The sequence below is a fragment of the Pelobates fuscus genome, chromosome 2, assembly GCF_036172605.1.
Source record: "Pelobates fuscus isolate aPelFus1 chromosome 2, aPelFus1.pri, whole genome shotgun sequence".
NCBI lineage: Eukaryota > Metazoa > Chordata > Amphibia > Anura > Pelobatidae > Pelobates > Pelobates fuscus.
Genome location: NC_086318.1, coordinates 394,166,774 through 394,185,469, shown reverse-complemented (window position 1 = coordinate 394,185,469; position 18,696 = coordinate 394,166,774).

Genomic DNA, 18,696 nt, shown 5'->3' with positions numbered 1-18,696 from the left:
CTAACAATTCACCTGTACACTGTATTACAATATTACTAACAATTCACCTGTACACTATTACTAACAATTCACCTGTACACTATATTACACTATCACTAACAATTCACCTGTACACTATAACTAACATTTCACCTGTACACTATTACTAACAATTCACCTTTACACTATATTACACTATCACTAACAATTCACCTGTACACTATTACTAACAATTCACCTGTACACTGTATTACAATATTACTAACAATTCACCTGTACACTATCACTAACAATTCACCTGTACACTATATTACACTATCACTAACAGTTCACCTGTACACTATATTACACTATCACAAATGTTAACCGGAACACTACACTATCACCAAAAATGCACCTATACACTATATTACACTATCACTAACAATTCACCTATGCACTATATTACACTATCACTAACAATTCACCTGACCACTATATTACACTACCACAAACCTTTACCTGAACACTATATTACACTATCACAAACCTTTACCTGAACACTACACTATCACCAAAAATGCACCTGAACACTTTATTACACTATCACCAACAATTCACCTTTACACTATATTACACTATCATTAACAATTCACCTGTACACTACATTACACTATCACTACACATTAACCAGTATACAACCCTATCACTCAAATCACCATTGTTTAAAAAAAAGTTGGTTATTGTTAAATATTTGCATTGGTAATGAAAGTAATATTCTTCATATTTTTAAGAATATTTATAACCTTGATGATCTTCAAGATAGTTAGAGTTAGAATTTTCAAGGATTGATCAAGAAATTCCAAAGTTTAGGCAAAAAAAGTGGGAAATATTAAAGCCAAGATTTTAGTAATATAAGATGAAACATAGCCATTTGATATTGCTTTGTCTGTGTTATGTTTGCATTTTCTGACTTTAGACCAAAAGTTGCCATACCCAGACATACCAGGAAGTGAGGATATGACTAGTTGAAAAACACTTTTCAAAACAGCTAAATAACAGTGATATACAAATACGAAATATAATCCTTAGTGTAATGTTATTGTTTAACTTGTACAATAATGGAATAAAAATAGATTTGTTAAAAATACCATTAGTGCACTCTTTTAATTGAATATAAATACACAAGGTCCAGTGCACTCACTCATCCACTAAATAGCAACTCCTAAACTCACAGATTTTATAACTTAAAAAAAACAAAAAAAACACCTAATCTAGGCAAAAATAATAGGGGTTTAGTTACAGTATATGATCATAATTGGCTCCAGCAGCACCCCATTTAAACATGTTCAGGTGAGTGTAGCCCCCTGGTTTCATATATATAATGAAAGAGAGAATAATAAAATGCAAGACCAAATATGGCATTGCGTTCCCCTACTACATGCTTCATTGTTAAGTAGATTACATTATTTCTTTAGATTAGGGTTAGTAAGTGTGAAGGTAGTACAGAGGTTAGTAGTCATAGTTAGGGTAGTGTAGAAGGTTAATGCTGAGTATTAGTGTAGTGCAGTGGTTAATGTTGAATGATTGTATAGTGTACTGTAGTGCAAGTTGTAATGGCCCGAGAGAGACACAGTTTAGCAGACAAGGGCACATGTATGAGTGTGGGTATGGTTGCTTGTGATTTGTTAGACATCAACATCTCCTGTAATGGCCTGTAATTCTCCTGCTGACGGCATGGATCTTGAGGCTGTACTTTCAGAACTCAGGGCTGAGGCAGCAATGGCCAGCGTCTGGCACCTCCGTGAGCAGATGGCTCAACAGCCATCCGACTTGGCCACCGGTGTGGTTCCCCCTCACAGTCAGGCCTCTCCTGGGGACTCCCATGTGGCCCCTGCTTTGACGCGCTGCCCTAGTGCCGGCCGTTGCTCCTGCCTGCCGGAACAGCTTATTCCTGATGCTCCCCTTTGGGCCCAGTAAAGAAGCAGAAGCCTGGGCCCGAGTCGCCAACAGGTCCACGTATTTGAGCCTCAGGACATGCAGCCTGCAAGTGATCTTGCTCCCCCCTGCTCCCAGACTCGATCCTTGTGCGCTAGAAGCACACCCACACAGCACAGAAGTATGAATGCTGTCCACAGACCTTCCTGAGCGTCATGTGGATGGCATGCAGGGCCACGCTGGAAGGGGTAATTAGGCCCTGTGATGCAAAGTTGGGTGGTGTATTGCCACTGCCATCGAAGGGTGGGAGGAGGTCCCCTGTGGTAGACTTTGTGTCGGTGTTCCCTCCATGGGGTCTCTCCACGCCTTGGTTTTGTCCCCAGTCCATTCTATACTGGCCCCTGCTCCCCTTGTTTGTTCCCCTTCTGCCCCTGTTCTGTCCTCTCCTCCCTTTACCCCTTCTGTTCCTGTTCTGTCCCCTTCTCAATCTGCTCTGTCCCTTGTGTCTGTTAGTGGGTCTCTCTCTGTCCCTTCTGTCCCACCTTCTTCTCTTCCCTTTCCTGGTGTGTCTATTTTCCCCCCTGTTATCTCCTCTTCTTCCCATGCTATTTACCTTCCATGGCTGCCTCCCTCTGTGGAGCATGGTATCACCTCTTTTCCACTGCTCTTCTGGATCGTGTTTTCCACTGCTCTTCTGGATCGTGTTTTCCACTGCTCTTCTGGATCGTCTGTGATCTTGCCTGAATAGTCAGAACGTCCAACTGCCAGGATCTTATTAACAGTCTATGCCACAGTCGGACCGCCGTGCACCTGCGGGTGAGTACACTTTACTTTTAGCTAACCAGTTAAAGAGTCCTAATGCAGAGGGGTTCCTGTCTGTCCTTATGGAATTTTTGGATCAGAGGGAGCAGGGTGCGCTTGCGACAGAGGGTTCTGCATTGGATGGTCAGCTTTATATGGTTTGGTCCCTCTCTGTCTCTGGATGCACAGGTATCTGCTATAATAAGGTGTGGAATTAATGGGTTGGGTTGGAGCAGGCACATGGTGGTTATCCTGACACGCCAATTCGCCTGGGTGGTGTCTTGTAGCTCCTGTGGGATTGGGAGTCTTCTGGTATGTCCCCGTCAGCGATTTAGTTTTCTTTTTAGGTTGCGTGGCTGGCAGGCTGTCACTAAGGAGTTTGCCATCTGTCAGGCGCTTAAGGGCTTAAGGGAAGTTTCTGTGGACTATAGGTGGCCAGTCTCCTCTGGGCTCCTTTTGAGCTTGTGCCAGGCACTTCCATGGCTTTGTTATTAAACTTTCGAGGCCAGGCTGTTTCAGCTCGCCTTTTTGTTTGCTTTTTACTGCGCCATGCGCATCAGGGAGCTGGTTTGCCCATTTAGGAAGTCCCTTTGGGGGAATTTCTTTAAGGATGTTCAGTGCAGGGAGGACCATCTACCTTTCCACATTCGCTGCTCAAAGATGGATGTGTTTTGGAGGGGTAAATGGCTTTGCTTGGGTACAGTCCCTGGTTTGGAAGTCTGCCACATTTACTAGTTTTGTGCTTACAGTGCTGTCCGCCCAGCATCTCTGAATCCTCTGTTGTTCACAAGGATGGGAGTCTTCTTTCCCATTTTCAGTTTGTTTGGGTTTTCGGCCTGGGGCTTGAAGCACTTGGTTTGAACTACAAGGAGTATAGGGGCACTCCTTTCAGGATTGTTGGTGTGATTGAGGCATCTATGCAGGGCATGTTGGACTGGGTGGTCCAGAGGATTGGGAGGTGGGGTTTTAGGAGTTTTAGGTCATATGTGCTCTCCTGACTTAATGTTTGTTCTCTCCTCAGGTGCGGTTCCCTCTCGAGTCTGGGTGATTGGGCACACCTATATTTTTTGTGCAGATGGCGAGCTGTAGTCTGGCCAGGAGGTGAGCTTCGGAGTGTAGGTTCCGTGGTTCAGTACCAGAGGCATGAGGTGGGTGCAGCTTCTCCCAGAATTGGTTAAGCTGTCCCACTTTCTGGGGGTGCCTGACAGGCTGGTCACTTACCTAGGAGGCAATGACCTTGGGATGGTTCATGTCTTGGGTTAGAGGACCTTTCAAGCGGTTTGATCTTGTTCCCTGATGTCTGAGATTGATTCGTAGAATTTTTGGCAGTGCACCCGTAGCCAGAGTGCCATAGAGTGATGTCTAAAAAGTTAGATAGGAGGGTTTCCAAGTTTGTCCTGGGGGGTTGCAGGTTTCCATTTCACCACATCGTTTTTGAGAACAATACAGAGAATTTGTTTCGCATGGCTGGGCTTCGCCCTTAGAGAGGTCGTGCTCAACCCCTTTAATATAGCCATTTCGGAAGCAGTGGAACAGGCTATGGGTTGCCTGGGTGACTTTCCTCCCCCCACCTCCCCCGATTTTAGGCTTAAATCAGCGGGGTTTGTGGCGGAAGGCATGTCTTTGCCAATCAGGTTGGGATTTAGTTTACAGAGAGAGAGATGTCATGGACAAGTGTTGGGTCTCAGCCTCCTCTGACTTTTTATGTCATAAACGAAGGAGTTACCAAGTTGGACATGCCCACTGAGCTAAAAGCCGGCTAGTGGTTGGCATTTTTAAGGTAAAGAGAATTTTGGTTTTCTCATAGGTATCCGGTCTGTTAGTTTAGCAAGAACATTAATGAAAGTTTTGATACTGTATGACACTGGATTTAATTTTGTTTAATTTTGTTTAGGTTTGTATATTAAGAATTATTTATCAGATCTGTCTTTCTTGTGAGGGATTTAGTGGTAGGTAAATGTGATATGCTTATGTGGCATCCTAGTTCCCTCTAAGTACATACATGTTTAGTGATAATGTAATATAGTGTACATGTTATTTTTTGTGATAATGTAATATAGTGTACATGTGAATTTATAGTGATAGTGTAGTGTTATTATTATTATTATTATTATTATTATTTACAAAGTGCCAACAAGTTCCGCAGAGCTGTACGATGGGTGGACAAACAGACACGCATTTGTAACCAGACAAGTTGGACACACAGGAACGGAGGGATTGAGGGCCCTGCTCAATGAGCTTACATGCTAGAGGGAGTGGGGTACAGTGGCACAAAAGGTAAGGGTAGGGTAGAAAAGTAGGTTGCTAGGATAGTATTCATTTTTAGGGATAATGTAGTGTACAGGTTAATGTTTAGTAATATTGTTATATAGTGTGCAGGTTAATTATAGTAATAGTGTAGTGTACACATTAATGTTTAGTGATAGTGTGATATAATGTAAAATAGTGTACAGTTTAATTTATAGTGATAATATAGTGTACAGGTTAATGTTTAGTGATAATGTTATATAGTGTGCAGGTGAATTGTTAGTGATAGTGTAGTATACAGATTCATGTGCAATGTTTAGTGACATGTGAATGTTTAGTGATAGCATAATATAGTGTACAGGTGCATTTTTAGTGATAGTGTAGTGTACAGGTTAATGTTTAGTGATAGTGTAATATAGTGTACAGGTGCATTTTTAGTGATAGTGTAGTGTACAGGTTAATGTTTAGTGATAGTGTAATATAGTGTACAGGTGCATTTTTAGTGATAATGTAATGTACAGGTTAATTTTTATTGATAATAAAATATAGTGTACAGGTGAATTTTATTGATAGTGTAGTGTACAGGTACCTGTTTAGTGACAGAGTCGTTTAGTGTGGGGGTTAAAGGGAGGACTTCATTGTTCCATTGATGCCTGAGATTAATGGAAGTTACAATCCTGGTCTGTGTCTGCAGCCACCAAACTCACAGGAGCTGCCACTCAGGATTGTAACTCCCACTAATCTGTGGCACGCTGGGATATACATCTGGTTCCATGTGAGATTAGGGCTCTGAACTGCACAGAGGCCATTAATACTTGTTCATTACAGCAAATAATTGCTCTGACGAAACTACCCTCCGTGCCATATGGGATTCTAAAACATGATCTGCCTGTTAAAAAAAAAAAAAAACTGTGAAGAAAATTAAATTGAAAAAAAAAAAAAGCAAAAACTGTATAAGCAAATATTCATTTACAATAATGGCAGAACACAGTAAGAAACAAATTAACCTTAACTAAGAGATTCCAATCATATGAGAATTAACAAAAACACAATCAAAATATTGCACTTTTTTTCTTTTAAACATTCAAAATTGAGATATCTACCAACTTGTCAAATTTTGGTCAGAAGGAGAAAACATTAGACAGAAATCTTCTTTTTATTCCTTTAACTATCGTACACACTTGAGGAATATCAATATTTGAAAACACTCGTGCTATAAAAGAATGCTCTTCAAAATAACTAGAGGTAAACGCAATGTTTTTTCACTTCGTTGAACACAACCTCTGTGTGTATTATATATATATATATATTTCTTTTTTTTTTTTACTCTGATGCAGGCAGCTGCAGGTGCCTCAAGTCAGCCTGTTCTATTTGTCTGCAATGTCATTCGTACAGACTCCCGGCACTGGACTTTAGATTCTGTCACTAAGCCAATCCAACGGGCCGCCAGGCACTGCATCTGACAGTCAAATCTGTAGTGCTGAATCCTTCTTCTGGAAAAAAAGGCTAAAAAGGTTAATACACTCAAGTAAGGATAAACACACCAGCTGTTATAGCTTCTAATATTTAATGTCATTATCAAATAAAATAACTCCTAAGAAATAGAAATAAAATTGGGCCGTCTAAAAAAAAAAAACACAAAATCACTTTGGCGGAACATCATTGCATTATTATTTTTTTAAAAAAGGCTAAAAAAATGTTTTAGAACATAATAATCAAAGAAAAGGCAGCACCAAATTATTATGTTTTATGTTCAGTTTGTCAATATTTCTGCCTTATAATTAAATCAGCATATTCTTTCCCCACTGTAACATACAAACCAAAATAGTTATTGTATTACATGAATGCAGAACACAAAGCGATAAGGAAGGACAATATTTATAACACAGCAGGAGTTATTTTATGTTTCATATGTTATAAAAGATGGGTAGAAATCTATTTCCTTCCAAAGATTCAATCTTCGCTCGAATGCATTACGCTCCAATTGACTATGTCTCACGCAGATTTTGTGAAATAAGTATGGCTGGGCAGATATCTTAAATGCCAATGGTACCGAAACCACAATCCAAATTCTCAGGTCGTTTTAAGAAGCTTCACAGTTGGATACATATGGGATTATTTACTAAACCCGAATTTGTAAGAAATTCAGAATTTGCAAGAAAGACAATGACAACAGGGAAGTATTTGAAACTCAATTTCCACTGATATTGGGGCGCTGTTACATAGTAGTGAGCGTAACACAAAATGGCCATGTGGTCTGACTGAATCCCCATATTTGCTTGCTAAGATAGGTGATTTTAAGTAGCCTTGTAAAAGTGTAAATGTATTTTTCTTTTTATGTGTGTGTGCTGTTCCCTAATTTGTATTTTGTATATATGTTTTACTTTACTTCAGTACCACTACTTAGTAATGTATGTTCCGGGTGTGCCCCAATTCCCCTCTTTTCTGTCCATAAGCTAAGTCAGCCCCACTGGATGGCAGTTTTACCAGAGACTTCACTCTTGCAATGTTGCCTTAAAGTGCTGTATATCTATACGTGTGCCATATTGCATTCACTATAGCGGTGTCTGGACACAAGTAAATGCACAACACTCACTGCAGGATGATACAGAATTATGCAGGAAGATGATACAACATTGACAATGCCTCCCTGGCCTCACACTAGGAGGTTAGCACCCAGCATTTGTGAATTCTAGGGTTGTAGGGCCAGATTAACATAGGGCTGTTAGAACTAAAGTTCTGTCCCACTCTTTAACCACAAAGGTGGGATTTTAGAGGGGTGGCAATGCTTAGTGCCATCTGCATAATGTGACAGTTGTTCCATCTCTCTGAACTATCTCTGCCCGATTTCCACTGCACAAGAACCCTCTGTGTCCCACGACCTATAGGATGGATGCTACACGTGACCCATGGGATTGACAAGAGACCCTGATTGTGAAGATTCATTTTGTAAGATCCAGATTCCCTGTTTGCACTTGTGTGTGGCTCTATGAACAAATGAGACTATAAATATCAATTCAAATTTTATGAATAGGCCGTAATGATTCTCAACTCAGGGCCTGTGAAGCCCCTAATCCAGCTCTAATGAAAGAAAGAAAGAAAAATGTATGATTTTGTTAGAATTCTTCAAATATTTGACAGATTATTTAAAAAAAATGAAATGAAAAATCTTGCAGAGCCCAAAATATCCAATTTGTGTGAAATGAGTATATTGTTCTGACTATGTTAGCCTTTTTAACAAGGTCTACAGTTTTGCTGCATAAAAAAATAAAGTTAAAAAAGGCTTAAACGTCCACTCAGTTGTTTTGTCAATCAAAAGTCAAATCACAAATGTACATTGAAATTGGAATGACCTCAAATATGTTTTAATTGCGCAGTAAGATCACCTACAGTGAATAAAATCCTAGCATTGCATTTCATGTTTTAGCTCATAACAACAAAGATGTTTGAATGAGAATTTAACCAAAAGTAAATAAAAATAAATAAATTAAATGTGTTAACGTTCTATAAAGGTATATGATAAGCATTAGATTCTACGAGCAGGGCTTATTGTATATAATTCCGAACATACGACAGCCTGGCGAAAGTGTTGTATAAAATGTGTCCTGTAAGTGTCAGCAACAGAAAGAGTAAATTAGCACCGATCTTGTGCTTTCTACAAATTAATTAGTAACCTGACAGAATTAACAATGCTGAAGTTAACTAAATATATGGCCCTCACATGAGGCGCAAGGGCTCTGTCATGTGACATTCCATGTGGATCCAAGATGATAAGAAGCCATTTCATTTTACTGAGCCATATCAAGGCAGGGAGGGATAAGTGAAGGAAAATGGAAGAACATAATGCAGTTAAAGGAAAAGCTTGCTATTTTTAGCTGTAGACGTTGAGTGTATTTGTTGTTGTTTAAACGCAGTGTTAACTAGTAGTTTTGAGTAGAAGTCTCTAGTTACACTTGTGTTTGTGTATATATTTGTACTTATTATTGTTTATTTAGACGAAACGTGAATAACAACTTATGGACACTGCTTCAGAAATAAAGGCCAGCATGATGGAAAATTTCCGTCATGTGTCCTAATTTCTTAACTTGACTACTGATTCTATATTTCTAGTGTACATTGCATCACAATATTGACTGTCCCAATGTCAAATACAGCACGTTGAGTGAGAAGCACCTCAATTAAGGGGTTGTCTACTAAACCAACAATTGCACAGAAACTGACATGTAAATTGTAAATAAATAGCTACTTTCTAAAATTTCTCCCAGTCAGGTTTTTTTTTTTCATTAACTCTCCAAATCAACGAAACTATCAATCTCGTCTTTCATTTAAAATGCCATTTGTCATCTCAAGAATAACCTCAGCATTAAAGTTGTTGTGAAATGCATCTCTCATGATGCTCAGCAAGACTAATTAAATTGTATTAGGAGTCGGAAAATTATTTTGTGGAAGATTCGGAAGAAAAAAACACTTTGCTGATTTTGTAGTTCTAAATAGGTTACATTGTACATGTCGCACATGATCCTATATTTTCTTCATATATTGTGTGAGTGCATTCATTTTAGAGTCACCACATGCCAAACTTCGTGTGACTACATCAAGATGACCACACAGCACCCAACTTGTTTTTTAATATTGCTTCTTCTGCCATTGATCCAAATGAAGATTAAAAAGCCAACCCGATGTTCTTTTCTTTGTTTTTGTTTTTTTACTTCGTATTGGCAATCTAATTTCATGCTGTTAATATACAGCATAATTAAAAAAAAACATGTGTTTAACATATATCCCTTAATTTATACTTCAATCACTATTTATAGACAAAAAAATGACATTTAGGAGACAGAAGTATCAGCTCTGATCAGGTAGGTTGAACAGGAAGGGGAACAGCAGAAGGACACAAATGACCAAAACTATAAAATGAGAATAAATATGTAAAGTTTCCAAAACAGAAAGATAGGATCCCAAAAATAAGTGTCTTATCAGTACTAGCCAGCCCTTCCTAAATTTCACAATTCTCTATTCTTATTTTTCATAATGGAAACATTTTGCAGAATAATGTGTCAGAAAGATATAGAATTAAAAAAAATAAGAATTTGTTTAAATATATATATATATATATATATATATATATATATATAGAGAGAGAGAGAGAGAGAGAGAGAGAGAGAGATATTTACCTCTCTTGATAAAATTAATATTACAAAATATTTTGCTTAATTTTTTTTTTTTTAAATACCCTTTGGGTTAATCTAATAAAAAAGCCCAAAGCATGCATTTATTGATAGATTCCTTCTATAATTCTATAATTTAGTGCTTTCAGTAAAAAGATGGGATATATTGATGTGGGTAAGTATAGTTTCGATGATTTATTGGTTAAACCCAAGATTTAGCTGCATTGTTCGACAATGTAAACTAGGGCAAATCATACATGTTATTTTTACACATTTAAGGGCGATTTGCCAAAATCCAATATTTTTATCCATATTTGTGAAGAAAGAAAACCGAGTGAAGCTTGTAAGCTTTGACACCCTCAACCAAGTGTGAAGATTTGGAGTTGAGTCAAGTTATAAACTCATTCCTTCAATACAGAATCTACGACCTCCATTCATGTATTTGTTTGTTAATTCTTGTAGGGTTCTTTAAAGCTCTAAAGACAACTAAAATTCCTCAATTGGAAGTTCATATGGGATATAAACTTGATGACAATTTAGGGGTTACTGAAAATGTGAGAGTTGCATTTTATGTCATGGAGATTTAAATGAGTTTCTGAGTTTATTGTCATAGATTGGACACGCTTAGAGATGTTACATCTGAGATGCAGTTAGTAAACACCCACGTTTTTCAATGTCTACTGTTCCGGTGATGTTGGAGAAGATGTTCATATGAATGTAACTAAACCAAATGTCAGTGTATTCTCTGTTCTCAACTCCAGTTTAAGGGGGATAGAAGTTGTGAAAGTATGTCTGCTCACTGTAACATTCCATGCATTTTATTTATCTAAAAATGATCCAAAGTCCATAAAGTTGAAAGTTTATTATAAAGCTAGCCGTAAAATTATTCCTATTTAAAAAAAATACATTATCAAGACAGTTATACTAAAGAGAAATTTCTCAATGCATTGGGGCAGTATGGACAGCTAATTTTAGAAAATGGACTAAGCAAAGAATGAACTGTAACTGAATTGTAACCCAAATTGCAAACATGGGGCAAAATTTGAATGATACATATAGGACCTCTGAAAACTATCAATATTTTTGTAAAATATATTATGACAGCAGCCATTTTTCTATAGGGTTGGCCAACATTCCCAAAACCATCGGTGATGCAGTTCCACACAACTGATGTGAAACGCTTTGTGTTATTGCTGGTGGGGTGAAAATGGAAATAGCAAAGTATGTCCAATCACATAATTCCTTATTGCAGCTTAATGAGAAGTCTTTGCAGCACTCTTTGAAATTGTCTTCCTCTTGAGCTTAGCTCAACTGAGCTAAACTATCAGGAAGTAACAGGATTGTATGTATAATCGACAACTAGAGGGGAAGGGGTAATATAAGGTTAATTTATAAAAATTACAATTTCTTTTTAAATGTGCACTTTTTGTAAAATGAAACCATAGGACACACTCTTCATAAATAATCTCTTCAGCAAGTTAAAGTGCTTTGGGGGTCTGGAGTGTCGCTGTAATGCTTGTGAAGATGCTATGACAAACCACGTAGTCATTTCTGACATCTTACTACAGTAAGAAGAGAGCTCCCTCTTCATCAAGGACTATAATAGTCCCAACCCAAAAGTGCCGTTCCATAAAGAAAACTACATACATTAAAACTACAGTATATATACATTCAGTTTTTATGAAAAAACAGATAACTCTATATCTATACATTGAATATGCAGGAGCTTGCTCTCGGAGAATAGCAAACATTGGAAGTTCACGCATCATTTTTATTTTCTACATAGCTCATTATATTCCTTAATTAACCATAGGTTATGGGCCAGATAGAAAAAAATATATAAATAAAGTGGCAATATAACTGCAACGTAATTTGGGGTTAATTCACTAAACAGTGATTTCTACACCGGAAACCCAATTACAAAATTCAGAAACTGAATTAGAAAATGATATGTTGGGTAAAATAGCTAAGCTGTATAGAGTGGAATAAGGTGGAATCGGAAGGGAGCTGGGGGAGAGGAGGGAGAGAGGGAGGGAGCAATAAAAAAGTGAACGCATGTATTCGGTACGTGAGGGGTCTGCTAGGAGGGTGGGAATACATCAGACTGTCCTTGCAGAAGTTCTGGGTTGCCAATGTCACGTGTGCTGGGGAAGTAGCTAGCCCCTGGCGCACAAGTTCCCATTTCTCTGGAGATGCAATGTCTCAAGCTGAAACACTGCAGGCTCCAACCACCATGACCACTATAAAAAGCAGAAGTGGGTATGGTGGTTAGAGCAATTATTTAAGGGTGTATTAAGTGAGGATTAATTTAAACTCACACTCTACAGAGCCTTAATGAGATCACTCTGACCTTTAAAAGAAATGTCAGTCAAATTTGGGGGGGCTGCTTCTACTCTTTTTTGCTCCAAGTTTCTTGTACTCTGGTCATTGTAAAGAAAAAAGAGAGATACTAGAATTGTTTAATGTATTAATGAAATGCGTACTGAGTTCCAAAAAAATGTTTAACTTAAAAAAAAATTACTTTTGTTGTTAATGTGTAAAAAAAATAACATCCTAGTCTTAAGGTAAAATATTAACTGTGTGTGTAATGTTATAATATCATCTTTATTTTTTATATATAGTTATCCTATGCTACATATTTACCCAGAGAAAACGGAGAGACCAGTATGGGGCTCTTTTCTAATGAGCCATTTTAAATCACAATTCTAAATACGGAACAATCACTAGGGACATTCTATTGGTTTCTATAGCGATTGCTCTACTTTTGACTTTTACCCATAATTTATGTTTATCAATAATTGTTTCCTGTGTAACTAGTTACAGGGTTTCAAGCACTTACTCTAACCAGCTACAGGTTTTCCAACACTTACTGAGTTTTTTTAAATTTAAATGCTTAAAGGATGATTGCCAAAGCACACACGATAACGTTATTTTAGGATAGTGCTTCATTAGGTTCAGGGACCAAGAGTATTACTAATGAGTCAGCTTGTAGAGTATCTCAAGGAAAGCACGTGTGTATGGAACAAAGAGACAGTTGTTGGGAAAGAGCGGAATGGAATTTAAAAGGACCAGAACTCGCCGTTATGGTTTGATTTCCTAATTTCGAAAATCAAGGTCACTAGAAAAGTACGATGGCTTTTTATTTGTTGCGTTCGCTTTTTTGGCAACATCTTTCCCGTCATTTGATGGTCTTGTCATCCCAGAACTGTATACGTTGCTCATCCTGCCTGCATTCAAAGCTGTTATTAAGTGGAAGTCTTTTAGATTTGAGAGAAATGATAATGGTTACAAAGATGACAGAAAGTGGCAGCTGGTGACAAAAATCCCCCTTGATAAGACGACAACAGAAAATCAAACCACTGCCACTTTTTTGTTTCATGTTTGTTAATACCACCTCGCCTTTTGAAGTTTAAAGCAAGGTTCAAAAGAGCCAGGTGCTGAATCATAATATTAAAGTCGGTAAGGAGCTCTGTGAAAGAGTGTAGATCTGAGAGGGGTAGGCAACAAATACGGCTTTCAACTGTCTTTTGTCGGGCTCTCTGCAGATGTCACCAGTTGTTATCCCCAGCAGAGGCTTCAAGCTTGTAGCGGCGCCTCTGGCTGATTTTAACTCAACGTTTCAAGTGTCAATCACAAGAGAAGGATGTAGCTTAGGCCCTGGTCACTGTCCTGTGAAAAGAGCCAAGCATTTAACATTGATTTAGCTCACTCAATATACAAAGATACAGCCAGCTTTGTGCAGGAAAAGGGCCTTTGGCAAGGTTGCTTGTAGAGCGATTCCGTTGCATCCGATGCTCCTTGGTTTAGCTGTCACACTGCTGCGTCTGGGGTCCTATGAAAAGTTATTCAGGACTGAGTGAGCAAATTAAAAAGAAATAGCATGCTCCCTTAAATAGCAGCACACACTATAGAAAATCCTTATTAATTTAATTTAGCCTTGGAAAACATGGCTTATAAAGGCATTGTGCTTGGCTAAACGCCTGTTAACAGAAAGGAGCCTCTCTATTCTTCGTATCAAATAACCCCCGTGAATGGCCTAAAATGCAGTCATTCAGACTTTCCTGAAGATTTTACTCAATGTCATATTTGCTTTATGTTGTCATACATTGTAAATGTGTTGTTTTCTGCCTTTTTAAACAGACCGTTATTTATTTATTTATTTTAAACATAAATGTATAGAATTGTATAAATTGATAGACTGGAACTGTGCACATCAAAAGGCTAATGGCAAGAAATTATTTACATTTTTTTCCTTTAATGCAGTAATTCACGTGAGCTAACCTGAGGCGACTACAAGTGATGCCAATATCACAGTTACATGTTTTTGAATTCGCTGAATTTACTTCTATGTTATGTTTAGAAGTTCTGAAGATATAATTCAAAAGCTTTTTGCACATATAGCGCATTAAGAACGTGTCCAGGCCCCTTCATTTTCTTCCCCTTTTTTTTTAACGTTGCAGCCATATGCAACAATTGTTACATTTGTTTTTTCACACCAATCTACACTCAATACACAATAACGACAAAGCAAAAAACAGATTTTTGAAATTTAGCTCAGATGCAGCTCATTTCTCTGTATCATTTTTGATATATTTCTACACTTTGATTTGAGTCAACCTGTGGCAAATTTAATTGATTAGACATGATTTGGAAAGGCACACGGTCTGTGTCTATATATGGTCTTGTATCTGTAAATGTACATCAGAACAAAAACCATAAAAAGCCATGAAGTTAGAGGAACTACCTGCAGAGATCAGAGACAGAATTGTGTTAAGGCTGAGATCTGTGGTGCAAAAAATTCGGGCTGCTTTAAAGGTTCCGAGAGCATAGTGGCCTCCATAATCCTTAAAAAGGAAGACATTTGGAACAACCAGGACTTCCCAGAGATGGCTGAGCCAAACTGAGCAATCTGGGGAAGAGTGCCTTGACACGAGCGGTGACCAAGAACCTGGTGGTCACTCTGGGTGTGCTCCAGAGATCATGTGTGGAGATGAGAGAAACTTGTGGAAGGTCAACCACCAATCTGGCATTTATGGTAGGAGGGATAGGTGGAAGCCCCTCCTCACTGCATGACACATTAATGCCTGCTTGGAATTTGCAGAAATGCACCTAAAGGACCCTCAGACTGTACGAAATAAGATGATCTGGTTTGATTAAACAAAGACTGCCTGGATTAGAAGTCAGTGTCTGGAGGAAATCAGGCACTGCTCATCACCTGCGCAGTACCATCCCAACGGTAAAGCATGGTGGTTGTAGCATCAAGTTGTAGGGGTATTTTTGGGCCAATGCCATTTAAAAAAATCATTATGTTTCATTAAATTTTATACACTTTAAAAAAAATGAGAAGTGAAAAATGTGACAGTCCTTCAAGTCCCTCAAGGATTTAAACTTGACCACCCACTTCTATTAAAGTTACCTATTTATTCAGAATGTGCAGTATAACCAATATAGAAAAATCTCTTCCACCTCACTGTGTAGTAAATAGACCCTAGAACAGTATGTGAGGCAAAACTTGGCATTAAACAGATCTGCTCACTAAAGCTTTAAAATGCAACTTGGGCTTTGTCTCATGCAAGCTATTTTCCTGTAAGTCTCTTCATACCCTTCACTTTTTGTGATCAATAATAATTTGCCGAAAAGGAATAAAAGTCACTGTTCTACAATACAGGTTAGTGGATAACGAAATCGGAACATACGAGTTCCGAACAAAGGCCGATGTTATCTCAGGCTGGCAACACGCGTGAAGCTAATTTAACCCCTTAAAGAGACATGACAGAATTTGTTTTTTAGAGATATTTTCAGTTTTTGCTATATTGACCTTAAATTTGAAATTCACTTTTAATTCTTGCTTTAGTGAATAACCCTGCATTTTGCATCTAAGGTGTAAAACGCAACACAAGTATAAAAACTGTATAAAAAATATGCATTCAAAACTTTGATAGGGAGTATTAGTTCATAAACAATGCCTTCACTTTTTGCATTTATTGTAGTTTTGTTTCACATGTAGCCAGGACATGTCAGGTTTTGTTGGAATACACCATGAAGGGAAAGCATGTACTTGGCAGATGACCTAGTCTTCTCTGTTGTCTGTTGTTCATGTTTGTCTTTAAGTGATACGAAAGATTGTTTAGCTAAACATACTGTATTAAGTCAAATAATATTGAATTACATTTCTCTAAGTATAACTAGTGCAAAACGTACTACATTGACACTTATGATTATTATTATTTTATTATTTTATTATTCATTTAGCGCCATCAGATTCAGTAGCGCTGTAGAATGGGTGGACTAACAGACATGTAATTGTAACCAGACAACTGGACGTACAGGAACAGAGAGGTGGAGGGCCCTGCTCAATGAGCTTACATTCTAGAGGGAGTGGGGTATAGTGACACAAAGGGTAAAAGTAGGGGTACGAAGCAGGTTGTTAGAAAAGTATTAATTGAGGGCTTAGTAGGTAATGTTGACAGTTGCAGGAGAGGAGTCATGATAAAACTGAAACAATGTAAAATGTCAATGCACATTTCCTGGGAAAAAAAAGAAAGTATTAATGTACAAAAAAACATGTGATGCACTAAAATACTAATATTATTGGACACATCTCTATGTGCTGTCAGGAAAAGTCTTGAGATTGGATAATACACAGCTACCATCTGTGGACTTCTCATTATCTCCTGTTGACCAGGAGTGAGCTGTTTACTCATTGTTCAACATATCCAGTGAGGCCGTGGTCCCGGAGGGTCTAAAGTAAAGACATCATATGAACAGGAAATTGTTACTTTTACTGATGGGTAGTACAGGAAAATGAGGTGAGCATCTCTTCACACCAGATATAAAGGGATATGAATAAGTGAGGATGTTGCTGGTGTTTATGTTAATAATTTGCCAGCAGCTGCATGTGTTATTCAGACACAAGATGAGGAAACCAACCAAGCATCTTGCAAAAGACCACATGGTCATATATTAAAGATACTCAAATAAATGGCTTGATTATCTTATCAATGAGAGAAAAATAATGAAACAATTACAAACAGATATAAATATGGGAATATTGGGCATAATATTACAGAGACTGTTGTATGCCATAATAAGTTTGATTTCCATAGTGATTTCCATAAATATATGACTGGATATACTGGACATATAATTCCATATGCCTGCACTCCAGTAGGAAAAATATTTAGGGCCCGGTGCTTGTCCGCAAAAATATATCAAATAAGGAAATGATAGCACTCCAAGGACTTGTAAAGGATAAATAATAAAACAACTTTTATTCAGGTTGTTCACTGGTAAAAATCTGTTGATGTTTCAGTTCAAGGTCTGAACTTTCCTCAGGACCTCAAGATCTCACTATGGAAATCAGTGGAATATATATCATATTTTCCTTTACATATGATATGCATTTGAGGGGACACTTTGAAAATAGCGATTTATAAATGTCAGCCAGTGTTGGAGTTTGGAATGTATTAAAGAAACAATCCAAGCACCATAACCACTATAGCCCCTTGTAGTGGTTTTGTCTACATAACTGGCTGTCAATAGCAGCTTTCCCTACAGAGAACTTCCATTAGCTCTACTAAGCTAAGCCCTGATGCGCATGGCCTGCATTGTCTGTGAGCATCAGGTTTTCATCCAATGTGGCCCTCCCTGCCCTGCCAGATGTAGGTCAGTGTAGAACACCCGGAAGACCCCAGATAAGTTGTCAAACCATTCTCAGATTTAGACTACTTACCTTGGGAGTTTACTAGGACAACTCCAGACACCATAAACACTGCAGCAGGCTATGTAATAAGAATGCGGATTTATTGATACACCGTCCTAAGATTTAGTGCTCAAGTATCTCAGACTTGGTATACTTGATTAGGAGTGCTATGGCTGGGAGGTTCAGATGGAGCTACTGATTGAGATTGCTTGTATTCAAGATGTTGTGAAATGCAATGCCCACAATTCTAACTAAGCAAAATCTCTTTTAAGCTAGTCTTTTTTCATCAACTGGTTGGTGAAAGAAAACAAATTATTAAAGAAGATTGAAACATTTTCCACTCCCATTTCCCGATTCAAGGCAGCAGTCATGTTAGACAACAGGTATGACAAATGGGAACAGAAACACTGAATCACACAATAGCATTTATCTACAACTAGCTCCAACTGAAATAAAGAAAACACATAAACCAATTCACTTCAGCCTGACTTGAAAGAACCAGACTCATAGATTTGTCTTCTGTAACAAAGGATTTGGCTTTGCTGTAAAGGAGCATCTCTATTAACTCAAGATGACAGCAGATGTTGTGTCACATTAATCAGGCATTTACTCTCTGCTTCTTGACACAATTCAATAGGTCATTGCTACTGCCGCTCCGTGATTGAACTTTGGACTTTGGGCTCTGCCACTGTTTACTGTGTAGGTTTAAAGAAAGAAGCAGACCAGAATGAATGATATAGAGATAAACAGGACGCAGTGCATTCAATATTGCGGAATATACTGGCATTCTGGGATTGGGCTACATAAAAAAAAAAGGAAGCATCATAGTGATTGACATAAGATATCACCAAAAGGTATAAAAGGGGAATGTTGATGTTTAAA